Source organism: Mesocricetus auratus, unplaced genomic scaffold, assembly GCF_017639785.1.
Source record: "Mesocricetus auratus isolate SY011 unplaced genomic scaffold, BCM_Maur_2.0 Super-Scaffold_4256, whole genome shotgun sequence".
Lineage (NCBI taxonomy): Eukaryota > Metazoa > Chordata > Mammalia > Rodentia > Cricetidae > Mesocricetus > Mesocricetus auratus.
In genome coordinates, this window is record NW_024429182.1 from 69750878 (window position 1) to 69764331 (window position 13454).

The window sequence follows — 13454 nt, forward strand, 5'->3', positions numbered from 1 at the left end:
TGAGTAACTTTGTGGAAACCCAAGGTAGAACCCCACCACACACTGAATTCTAACACAAACTAAAATCCTGCACAACAATACAAAAACTCCTTAAAAAGAAACAGCCCTAAGCCAACAGAACTCTATCTATCATGGTACAGAGGGAATTCATATAGCTATGGGCTGGTATTTAGATGTTATCTTAGTTAGTTTTATATTGCCATGACAAAACACCATGGCCAAGGCAATTTACAGAAGAACGAGTTTATTGGGGCTTATAGTTTCAGAGGGTGAGTCCATGGCCATTGTGGCAGGGTGGATGACAGCAGGCAGGCATGGTGCTAGACCAGTAGCTGAGAGTTTATATCCTTATCCTCTAAGTAGGAGGTAGAAAGAGTTAATTGGGAAGGAATGGTGTGGGCTTTTGAAATCTCAAAATCCACCCCCAGTGACACACCTCCTCCAACAAAGGTTAGATTTCTAGTGCTCTGATAGACACACTATGGCCAAACACTTCCACATCATACTTCATCTTTGGGGGGGAGTCAGGGAGGGAGCTCAAGGCAGGAACTGAAGCAAATAGCGTGAAAAATGCTGCTACTGACTTGTCCTTCATGGATTTCTTAGCCTGTTTTTTTTTTTTTATATATCACTCAGGACCATCTTCCCAGGGGTGGTACCACCCACAATGGGCTGGGCCCTCCCATGTCAATCAACAAGAAAACAACCCATGACCCTGCCCACAGGTTAGTCTGATGAAGTCATTTTCTCTATTGTGGTTCCCTCTACCCAGACAACTCTAGCTTATGTCAAGTTGATATAAAAAATATATCAACCATCACATTGCCTGCGGAGATACCACCAGCCACAGAAACTGCCTCTCGTGGTTGATGGGGCCTGTTCTCTAGAGTGCAAGGCACAACTAGCCTCCAAGTGAGAGTTTTGAGCTCCTGTCCTGACAGGCTTATGCATGTTACAACCTAACAGTTGGTAAATGGGGGCATTCCTAAGGTATAAGAAAAGCAAAGCACTTTGAGTTAAATTAACAGAAGCCTGTAGTGTCACCAGTTTGGGGGTTTGCTGGGGCTGAAGGTGGCCTTCAGGGCCAGAAAGTCAGCTTCAGCCTTCTTTAACAGTGTGACTCAAATGGAGGAAGATGGTTTCTCCAGTCCTTATTTGTTAATGACACCCAGTGAATAGTGAGATTCTATACAGTTAAGTACATATACAAGCAAAACCTCCGTCTAAGCTTTGCTCCACACCATAGAACATGGGCTATGTGCAGAAATCTCGCAGACTCCTTACATGGATTGAAGCGTTAGCTAATTAAGTCCTCAGGGTCCATAGACTCGGCCCTGTCACTGCTGTCACGATATAAGGAAGACACTGAGACCTGAAGTACTGTGGAGAACCCTGGCAAGGTCATGGTGCTTCTTGTCATTGCACTGGCTCTGATGACTTTGCAGCTGTGGGCTTGGGCCTCTTCCTGACACTTCTTGGATATTCATTACATCTGTTAAATGGGGCGTTGTTGAGTAAAAACACCTACTTCATTAGACTGTGATGAAGATGAAAATTAATAGTATCTAGTGGTGCTTGGTCTATGGTATCTGTTTGATTAATTGCATCATTATAATTAGACTTAAGGTTGGAAATTAGAGACACTTGAGTCCAATTTGTATACAATTTTATTTCCTTTGTATAAAGCAGGTTTGATTAATTAAAAAATAGAAATTATGCTTATAGTGACTTTCCTTTAAAAATACTTTTATAAGATGGATATCACAGAGCTAATTTCTGTGACACATAATTCCCAGGGCAGCTTTGGGTTCCAATAACCATTAATCCAGTGTATCAATATGTGCATTTCACAGACATGGAAGGTTAATACAAACCTGGTATTAATCCATGATGTGGCAAGGGACTGCGGTTACACAAGAAAAAAAATAATCAAATGAACTTTCTTTCCCATGACAGGAAATTAACCACTAACTTGATCATCCTGTATTCAGGTTGGCTGGGTGTCTATAGCATTTCTTGAACACACCCTAGCTGTGTAATTACATTTATATATGTCCATTTGCATGGGGTGCACGTATGTATGTGTAGGTGCACATGCATGTGCATGGGGTACATGTGTGTATGTGTGTGTAGGTGTTCATGCATGTATGTCTACCTGACGCTTCCCCACTCTTAGAATTACAAGCTTATGCTACTTTGGGCCACTTTCTTGTGGGTTCCAGGGATTGAACTCAGATCCACACACTTACATGAAAGCTACTTTCCCAACTAAGCTATCGCCCCTGCCATCTTGCTCTTGGCTTTGTATAATTTCCACATCACAGAGTGGGGTTCTGAGTCTCCTTGAGCTTACATCTCCTCTTCAAAGTTCCAAAGATGTCAGGGGTAGGTCTGGAGTCCCAGCTCCCCTCACTGGCTTGTACTCTGTACAGTTGGCCAAAGTTCAGAACATTTTAATCTTTAAAAGACTAAAAAATGTTAACATTTAAGCCATTTCTTGGCTAAAAGTCTTGGAAAACTGAAAAATCATACACTTTCCTCTGATATTGCATATATGAACAACCCCTTAATCATCTAGGACCACAGTAAGAATGTTAATCATTGGATGAAGCTGGGAGGATAGGGGAGTGGAGGTGTATCTGGAAGGATTAGAGGCAAATATGATTCAAATACATTGTATAAACCCTGAAAGAATTAATAAAGATATTAAGAAAGAGTGTTCATCATGAGGTAGGAAGGTGGAAGGAGAAGAAAATGTGGGATAAATTTGCTCAAAATACCTAACTAATATACTTGGAAGGAATAGTCTTTATGAAACCCATCACTGTGCACAATGACTATGTCAATAAAATTTTAACTAAAAAAATTCATCATATTTTACCACACAGAGACCAGGCATATTCTCTTACTGTGAATATTCATTTGCTATCACTTTGAATACATTTGCCTTCATTTCCCGAAAATTTTGCTGAATTATTGATGTAAATTATGAACATAATGATTCATCAATTGCTAAAACTTCAGTATGTGTCATTAAAAAATAGGGACATGTTCCAATATAACCACACTGCCAGGCTCACACTCACACTATGGGTGGATGCCTTGTAATTGCACATCTATACTCCAGTTTCTCCAGACCCATCCAGGAATGTCCTATTGAAATTCTGGCCTAGGTGGAAAGTAGCTGAGCATGCATGAAAAGTGACATTGGAGGCCTTGTCCCCAGACAGAGAGTCGGCAGCTAGTGATTACAGTGCAGGCTCATTACCAAAACACAGCAAATCCAAACCTCACCATCATATCTGATACATCAATGCCTGAGCGGTGTTTGGGGCAGGCTGGATGTCACAACCAAGCAAATTTAATATTTAAGCCCAGATGGCAGGTTTTCTACTGGGCTTGCTATCTGTTTACAGCTAGTGTTGACATATCTCACTGTTTCCATTGCCCCAGGTCTTAGGAAAGTGTAAATCAGCAAAGTAGAGAGCCTGTCCCTGGCTCTGACTACCAGAGGGAAGAAATTCGATGGCTCCTAGCTTTGTGAGTGATGAGAGCAGGAGAAGAAGTTGCCCCACGTGCACACCCACTCTCAGAGGCGTGCCAAATATCCTGACTTCCAGTTTTGAAACTAGGATGGACTGCATTCCCTGTTCCCCAAGCTTCTGCTGGTCTACCAAGATGGAGCCTTCCGCCTCTGAGCTGGCATGCCCACCACTCAACATTACTCCCTATAGAGCCCCTGGTGTGGGTTCAGCAGAATCACTGGGGAAGGAAAGAAGGAAACGGGCTGACACCACTGAGAGGCTGCTGCTTCGTAAACCCAAATGGTTCGTGCTTTTCTCCAAATGACCATCCTTGGATGGAGGAAGGGCTTTCGGTTCTGCAGCTTGTCTCCTCTTCTTCAGAGTTAAAAACAGCTCCACTGCCTCATTCTCCAAGAATGTCTAATTCAGTCTAAAGAAGGTTCTCCTCTTTTGTAAAAGAGCTTCCAAAGCCAGGCATGCTGGTGGGTACCTGTAATCCCAGATTTTCCTTCTAGATGGGCACATACTTGGTACCACTTTATACCCAAATTTCCTCTTTCCATAAAGACATCTGTCAGACTGGATGAGACCTACCCTACCAGACTTATTTGAACTCAATCCCTTCAGACTTTGTATGTCTTAGTTACCTTTCTACTAACTAAGACAATGCCCAGAAGAAACAACTGAACAGCAGAGAGGCTGGTTTCAGCTTATGAGATTCAGTCATCATGGTAGCACAGTCACAGCATTCAGAGCAACTCAGTGTGCCCGTGGGACCTTGGTGTGGTGCCCAGTTCACACTTCAGGAAGGCAGAGACTATGGGTAGAACCAGAAAGTAGAATAACCTTATCCAAAGTCCACTTCTAGTAGTCTACTGGAGCCAGGCAAGCTCCAATCTCTAGAGGTTCCATAACTTTAACATAGCAAGCTGGGGACCAAGTTTTCCAAACTTGAGCACATTTCAGATTCAAAGCATAGTACTAGCCACCCAGATGCTCTGACACTTGGAGATACCAAGAAGTGAAGACTGTAACATATGAAATAAAGGGTGCAAGACACCCATAACAGCTGAGCTGAGAATTCCAGTTGACTGCTATGGAGCAGAGGGAGACTCTCATGACTTCATTGCCTGATCAGTGAAGAAGCATGATGTCAATGAATCAAGTGTGGGCAACACTCTTCCTGGGGCAAGCCAGTCTGAAACTGCTCAGGAGCATCAACAAGTATACAGAACCTGAAGCTGATCTCAGAACCCAAGCACGACCAGATTCCATGGCCCTTGGGTGGGAGAAATGTGTCAGTATAAGCAAGGCTTTCTCTAGAGAAGTGCTCCTGAGAAGCTAAAGCAAATCATTTCTTGAACACAACCCCCGATAGGCACAGCCGATATTTGTCACTAATGTATATGCTAGAAAATGAATTAATAGTCAATCTCCCATAAAGAAGATATGGTTTCTGCATAATTACTAGTGATTTTGAGACAGTCGCCCTCCTCCCATTAGCAAATTGAAGTATTTACATTTTTAGACTTAAATTAAATAAAATGAAATAATGTTGATGAGATTCAGCCAACAGAAAAGGCAAAATAAGACAGTTTTTGCTTTTCCTTTGAGTGTTTTGGGTGAGTGGGCCTATTTTAACAGTTTCTTAGCTTTTAGTTCCCTGACAGACTAGGAAAAGTCTTACTAAATTATAGCCTAGCGGTACATAGATGAAATAGGATAGAAGTTGTTAGGTAAATTGTTGAGTTACTGAAGTTTGGTTTTACAAGCCTCTTAAAGTTTTTTTTTTTTTTTTTTTTTTTTTGGTTTTTACGAGACAGGGTTTCTCTGTATTGTTTCGGAGGCTATCGGTCCAGCCTGGCCTCGAACGCACAAAGATCCGCCTGCCTCTGCCTCCCGATTAAAGTTTTTTTTTTTTCAGTAAATCATTGGATATTCAAAATGTTTGATTTATAGGACTCTGCTTTGAATAAAATTTTATTTAAAAAACTTGGGTCTGGGAAGATGGCTCAGTTGGTAAAGTGCTTGCTGGCAAGCATTGCAGGCATGGAGAACTGAGTGCAGATCACTCCTGGATTCCTGCAAAATACTACACGTGGTGGTGTGCGCCTGCAATTCCAATGCTGAGGAGGCAGAGATAAGAGGATTCATGGGGTTGTTGGACAGCCAGCCAGTCTCACTAAATCCTAAATCAGCATACTCCGGGGTTAGGTTTTTTTTTTTTTGAGAGAGAGAGAAAAGATTTTATTTAGTTTACACTTCCTCATTGCTGTTCATCACTGAAGGAAGTCAGGACAGGAACTCAAACAGGGCAGGAACCTGGAGGCAGGAGCTGATGCAGAAGCCATGGAGGAGTGCTGCTTACTGACTTGCTCTCCAGGGCTTGCTCAATCTACCTTCTTATAGAACTTAGGATCAATAGCCCAGAAATAGCTCCATGGGCTGGGCCCTCCCCAACTGATCACTAAATGAGAAACTGCCTTACAGCTAGATCTCATGGAGGTATTTCCTCTACCGAGGCTCCTTCCTCTCTGATGACTCTAGCTTGTGTCAAGTTGACACACACACTTAGCCAGTGCACATGCCATGCCTGTGAAGTTTACTTTAGAAAGTATTACAGACAGGGATTGGCTACAAAACTAAAATAAAACATAGTAATCACAGCACTATATCATGGCAAAATCTATTTAAAACATAGGTTATTTATTTATGGAAATTTCCTGTTCATATTTTCAAATCATAGTTGGTCAGAAAGAATTGAAACTGTGGCAAGCAAACCCATGTGATAGCATGCTAATGAGCACAGATAGGCTTTCTTTCTTTTTTTCTCTGAAAACCTTTTTTTTCATTATTTTTTATTACATTTTTTTTTAGAAAAGAGCTTGCTTCACATGTTAATCCCAGTTCCCTCTCCCTCCCTTCCTCCCCCACCCCCGCCATCCCCCCCAGCCTCCCACCCTATCCCCACTTCCTTCCACATAGGGGATATCAAGAGTCTGTCATTTCACTCAGGGCAGGGTCCAGGCCCTCCCCCAAGAGTTCAGGCTGAGAGAGCATCCCTCTTTGTGTTATGGACACACGAAGTCCATTTGTATGCCAGGGATAAATACTGATCTACTGCCCAGGGCCCCATAGGTTGCCCAGGCCTCCTCACTGACATTCAGGGGGTCTGGATTAGTCCCATGCTGGCCTCCCAGCTGTGGGTCTGGCATCCAAGAGCTCCCCTTTGTTTAGGTCAGCTGTCTCTGCTGGTTTCTCCAGCCCATTCTTAGCCCATTTGCTCATCACTCCTCTCTCTCTGTCACTGGGTTCCAGGGGTTCAGTTCAGTGATTAGCTGTGGGTGTTTGCCTCTGCTTCCATCAGTCACTGGATGAAGGTTCTAGGATGGCATATAAGGTAGTCATCAAGTTCATTATCAGGAATGGACATTTAAAGTAGTCTCTCCACTGTTGCTTAGCTTGCCAGTTGGTGTCACCCTTGTAGATCATTAGAGGTCTCACTAGTGCCAGATCTCTTTTCAAGCCTATGACTCTATTATGGTTTTTCTCATCCTGTTCTCCCCCCTATTCTATCCCCAACCCAACCTTCCTGTTCCCCCATGACCTACTCTCTCCTCCTCTTCTCCCCCTCACTTCTTCACAGCTCCCACACCTCCCCCCCCCCCCCACACCGTGTTCCCAATCTGTTCAGGAGATCTTGCCTCATTCCTTTTCTCTGGGGTACCCTGCAAATCTCTCTTAGGTTCTTTCCTGTTTCCCAGGCTCTCTGTCAGTGAAATTTCGGACTGGCACTCCCCTGATTCATGTCTAAAATCCATATGTGAGTGAGTACATACCATGTTTGTCTTTTTGTGACTGCGTTACCTCACTCAGGATGGTTTCTTCTAGTGCCATCCATTTGCCTGCAAATTTCAACATTCCATTTTTTCCACTGAGTAGTACTCCATTGTGTAAATGTACCACATTTTCTCTATCCACTTTTCAGTTTAGGACCATCTAGGTTGCTTCCAGGTTCTGGTTATTACAAATAATGCTGCTATGAACATAGTGGAACAGATGTCCTTGTTGTATGAATTTGCATCTTTTGGATATATGCCTAAGATGCAAAGTGGAATTGCTGGGTGTTAAGTGAAGCTTTTTCTTTTGCTAGCCGCTTTGGTTTATCCCCCGCCAGTCGCCTGGGCTCTGCCACTCCAGCCTGGTTCTAGAGCCGCATCAGTCCCAAATAAACACACAGGAGGCTATATTCATTATGAAGCTGTTGGCCTTGCTTGTTTCTAACTGGCTAGCTCTGACTTAAGTAATTACCCCATAATTGTTAATCTAAGTATGTCTCTTACCGGAGAGGTTTCCAGGCTTCCTACCCCAATGGCGGTTACATCTCGAACTCCTCTGTATTTCTCCTTCCCAGAATCCTCCTGGACTCCTAGCCCCACCTATCTAGATTCCTATTGGCCAGACAGTCTTTATTGACAAATGCACAGGACTTCCCCCAACACTGGGTCTTGTGGTAGATTGATCCCCATTTTCCTGAGGAATCTCCATATTGATTTCCAAAGTGGCTGTATGAGTTGGCACTCCCACCAGCAGTGGTGGAGTGTTCCCCTCTCTCCACATCCTCTCCAGCATAAGTTGTCTTTGGCGTTTTTGATTTTAGCCATTCCGACAGGAGTAAGATGGTATCTCAGAGTTGTTTTGATTTGCATTTACTTGATAGCTAAGGATGTTGAGCACTTTCTCAAGTGTCTCTCAGCCATTTTAGACTCCACTATTGAGAATTCTCTATTTAGTTCTGTACCCCTCTTTTTAATTGCATCCTTTGGTGTTTTGGAGACTTGCTTCTTGAGTTCTTTGTAAATTTTGGAGATCAGCCCTCTGTAACATATGGGGTTAGTGAATATCTTTTCCCATTCTGTGGACTGCCTTTTTGTCTTGTTGACTGTGTCCTTTGCCTTACAGAAGCTTCTTAGTTTCGGGAGGTCCCATTTGTTAATTGTCGATCTCAGTGTCTATGCTACTGGTGTTACGTTCAGTAAGTGGTCTCCTGCACCAACTCTTCTAAGAGTTTCAGTATGGCTGGATTTATGTTGAGGTCTTTGATCCATTTGGGCTTAAGCTTTGTGCAAGGTGATAGACATGGATCTATCCCTAGTCTTCTGCATGCCAATATCCAGTTCTGCCAGCACCATTTGTTGAAGATACTTTCTTTTTTCCATTGTATAATTTTAGCTTCTTTGTGAAAAATCAAGTGTTCATAGGTGTGTGGGTTAAAAATCAGGGTTTTCAAGTCAATTCAATTGGTCTACCTGTCTATTTTTGCGCCAATACCAAGCTGTTTTCAGGATGATAGCTCTGTAATACAGCTTGAAGTCAGGGATGGTGATGCCTCCTGAAGTTCCTTTATTATATAGGGTTGTTTTGGCTATCCTGGGTCTTTTGTTTTTCCATATAAAGTTGATTATTGTTCTTTCAAGGTCTGTGAAGAATTGTGCCGGTATTTTGATAAGGCTTGCATTGAATCTGTAGATTGCTTTTGTCAAGTTTGCAATTTTTATTATGCTGATCCTACCAATCCAAGAGCATGGGAGATCTTTCCATTTTCTTGTATCCTCTTTGATTTCTTTCTTTAGAGACTCAAAGTTCTTGATATACAGGTCTTTCACTTCTTTGGTTAACACTATCCCCAGATATTTGAAGCTGTTTATGGCTATTGTAAAGGGTGATGTTTTTCTGATTTATTTCTCAGCCCATTTATCATCTGTATATAATAGGGCTACTGATTTTTTGAGTTAACCTTGTATCCTGCCACTTTGCTGAAGGTGTTTATCAGCTCTAGGACTTTCCTTGTGGAGTTTTTCAGGTCACTTATGTAAACTATCATATCATCTGCAAATAGTGAAAATTTGACTTCTTTTTCTTATTTGTATCCCCTTGATCTCCTTTTGTTGTCTTATTGCTCTAGGTAGAACTTCAAGTACAATATTGAAGAGATATGGAGAGAGTGGACAGCCTTGTCTTATTCCTGATTTTAGAGGGATTGTGTTGAGTTTCTCTCCATTTAGTTTGATGTTAGCTGTTGCTTTACCGTGTATTGCTTTTATTATATTCGGGTATGTTCCTGTTATCTTGATATCTCTAGGACCTTTATCATGAAGGGGTGTTGGATTTTGTCAAAGGCTTTTTCAGCATCTAGTGAGATGATCATGTGGTTTTTCCTTTGCAGCTTGTTTATATGGTGGGATACATTGATAGATTTTCATATGTTGAACCATCCCTGCATCCCTAGGATGAAGCCTACTTGATCATGGTGGATGATTTTTCTGATTTGTTCTTGGATCCTATTTGCTAGTATTTTATTGAGTATTTTTGCATTGATTGATGTTCATGAGGAAAATTGGTCTATAGTTCTCTTTCTTAGCTGTGTTTTTGTGTGGCTTGGGTACCAAGGTAATTGTAGCCTTGTAGAAAGAGTTTGGCAAAGACCCTTCTGCTTCTATTGTGTGGAACACTTTGAGGAGTATTGGAATTAGCTCTTCTGTGAATTTCTGGTAGAATTCTGCACTGAAGCCATCTGGGCCTGTGCTTTTTTGGTTGGGAGACTTTTGATGATTGCTTCTATTTCATTAAGGGTTATAGGTCTGCTTAGATTGTTTATCTGTTCTTAATTTAGTTTTGGCAAGTGATATCTATCCAGGAAATTGTCCATTTCCTTTAAATTTTCAAATTTTGTGGAGTACAGATTTTCAAAGTATGCCCTGATGATTCTCTGGATTTCCTCAGTGTCCATTGTTATGTTCTCCTTTTCATTAATTTTGTTAATTAGTGTGCTCTCTCTGCCTTTTGGTTAGTTTGGACAAAGGTTTGTCTATCTTGCTGATTTTCTCAAAGAACCAACTCTTTGTTTCATTGATTCTTCTCAGTGTTTTCCTGGTTTCTACTTGATTGATTTCAGCCCTCAATTTGATTATTTCCTGGCTCTACTCCTCCTGGGTGAGTTTGCTTCTTTTTGTTCTAGAGCATTCAGTTGTGCTATTAATTCTCTAGTGTGACTGTTCTCCAGTTTCTTCATGTGGGCACTTAGTGCTATGAACTTTCCTCTCAGCACTGCTTTTAGAGTGTCTCATAAGTTTGGGTATGTTGTGTCTTCATTCTCATTAAATTCTAGGAAGTCTTTAATTTCTTTTTTTATTTCTTCCTTTACCCAGGGATGATGCAATTGTGCATTGTTCAATTTCCATGAGTTTGTAGGGTTTCTGCGATTTGGGTTATTGTTGAATTCTAATTTTAATGCATGGTGGTCTGATAAGATACAGGGCATTATTCCAATCTTTTGTATCTGTGGAGTTTTGCTCTGTTTCCGATTATGTGGTCAATTTTAGGGAAATTGGCATGTGGTGCCAAGAAGAAGGTATATCCCTTTGTGTTGGGATGGAATGTTTTATAGATGTCTGTTAAACCCAGTTGGGTCATAACTTCTATTAATTCTTTTGTTTCTTTATTAAGTTTCTGTCTAAAGGTCCTGTCTAGTGGTGAGAGTGGAGTGTTGAAGTCTCCTACTACTAGTGTGTGAGATTTTATGTGAAATTTGAGCTTTAGTAATGTTTCTTTCAAGAATGTGGGTGCCTTTGTTCAGAATTGAAACTTCATCTTGATGGACTTTTCCTTTGATAAATAGGAAAGGTCCTTCTTTATCTCTTGTGATTGACTTTAATTTGAAGTCTAATTTGTTAGTTTTTAGGATTGCTACACCAGCTTGTTTCTTGGGTCCATTTGATTGGAAAATCTTTTCCCAACCCTTTACTCTGAGGTAATGTCTGTCTTTGACGTTGAGATGTGTTTCTTGTATGCAACAGAAGGATGGGTTATGTCTTTGTATCCATTCTGCTAGTCTGTGCCTTTTTATAGGCAAGTTGAAACTGTTGACATTGAGGGATATTAATGACCATTGATTGATGATTCTTGTTTGTTTTTGATTTCTTGGTAGTGGTGTTATTGTGTGTAGGTTCACCTCTCCTTTTCTTTGGGTGTTTGATAAAGTGGGATTATCTATTGCCTATGTCTTTGTGAGTGTAGTTATCTTCCTTGGGTTTATATTTTCCTTCCAGTACTTTCTGTAGGGCTGGATTCGTGAATATGTATTGTTTAAATCTTGCTTTGTCGTGGAATATTTTTGTTTTCTCCATCTATGGTAATTGAAAGCTTTGCTGGATATAGTAGTCTTGCCTGGCATCCTTGTTCCCTTAGCGTTTGTAGGGCATCTGTCCAGGATCTTCTGGCTTTCATAGTTTCCATTGAGAAGTCAGGTGTAATTCAGATTGGTCTGCCTTTATATGTTACTTGGCCTTTTTCTTTAGCTGCTCTTAATATTTTCTCTTTGTTCTGTAGGTTTGATTTTTTGATTATTATGTGGCAAGGGGACTTCTTTTTCTGGTCCAGCCTATTTGCTGTTCTGTAAGATTCTTGTATTTTCCTAAGTATATCCTTCTTTAGGTTAGGGAAGTTTTCTTCTATGATTTTGTTGAATATGTTTTCTGTACTTTGAGCTGTATTTCTTCACCTTCTTCTATATTCTCAGGTTTGGCTTCTTCACGGTGTCCCATATTTCCTGGATATTTTGTGTTATGGATTTGTTGGATTTGAGATTTTCTTTGGTTGATGACTGTATATTCTTTAATGAGTCTTCAACACCTGAGATTCTCTCTTCCATCTCTTGTATTCTATTTGTGATACTTGCATCTGTAGTTCCTGATCATTTACCCAGTTTTTCTATTTCCAGCATCCCCTCATTCTGTGTTTTCTTTATTGTTTCTATTTTAGCTTTCAATCCTTCAACTGTTTGAGTTGTTTCCTTCATTTGTTTGGGTGTTTTTTCTTGATACTCTTCAGATTCTTTAAGAGATTTGTTTATTTCTTGAATTTTTTGGTTCGACTTTTCCTCCATTTCATGTATTTTTTGTTTGTTTTTTCTTCTATTTCTTTAAGGGATTTCGTTGTTTCCTCTTTGAAGGTCTCTGTAAAGGGAAGCCTTTCTATCATCTTCATAAAATAATTTTTAAGGTCTGTCTCTTCTGCTTCATCTATGTTGTACTTTTCAGGCCTTGCTGGTGTGGAGTCTCTAGATTCTGGTCATGTTGGTCTTTCTATTGCTGAGTGAGTTCTTATTTTGTCTTCTTCCCATCTCTTCTTCCAGTGGGTGCAGGTGGGGTCTTTCTGTCTCCACTGGTCTCCTTCTTTCCTGAAGCTGAAGCTGGGCATGCCAGAGGATGGATTTGGAAGGACTGATGCCTGTTCTGTGTGGGTGGGTCCTCTTGATGCCAGGAGCGGGTGCTGGAAAATAGAGGGAGTTGGTGATGGGCAGGTGCAGGGTCCCAGGAGGACCCCTCTTCACCTGAAGCTGGGCATGCGGGAGGGTGGGGTCTGGAAGGCTGATGTCTTTTCTGTGTGGGCGGGTCTTCTTGATGCCAGGAGTGGGCCCTGGAAGATTGAGAGAGTGGGTGGTGTGCAGGGGAGGGGCCCCAGGGGGACCCAAGGTCACCTGGGGCTGGGCACTCAGATGTGGGGAGAGCTGCAGGTTGGGTCTGTGTGGACTGACGTCTTTTCTGTTAGGTCCTCTCAATGCCCAGAGCAGCCTCCAGAAGATTGTGGGAGTGGGTGATGTCCGGGGAAGGGGTCCCTAAGAGGACCCAAGCTCACCTGAAGTTGGGCATGCTGGGGGTAGGGTCCAGGGTTAGGTTTAATGAGAGACCCTGACTTGAAAATTAAAAGGAAGAACAATTGAAGTACACATCTAACACTGATGTCTGGGATACACACACACACACATTCACATGGGGGTAGTGGGAGAGAAGAGGAAAGGGAGGAGGGAGAGAGCGAGGGAGGGGTAGTTCATGAGCCAGCAAGATGGGTCAGTGGGTGAAGGAGCTTACT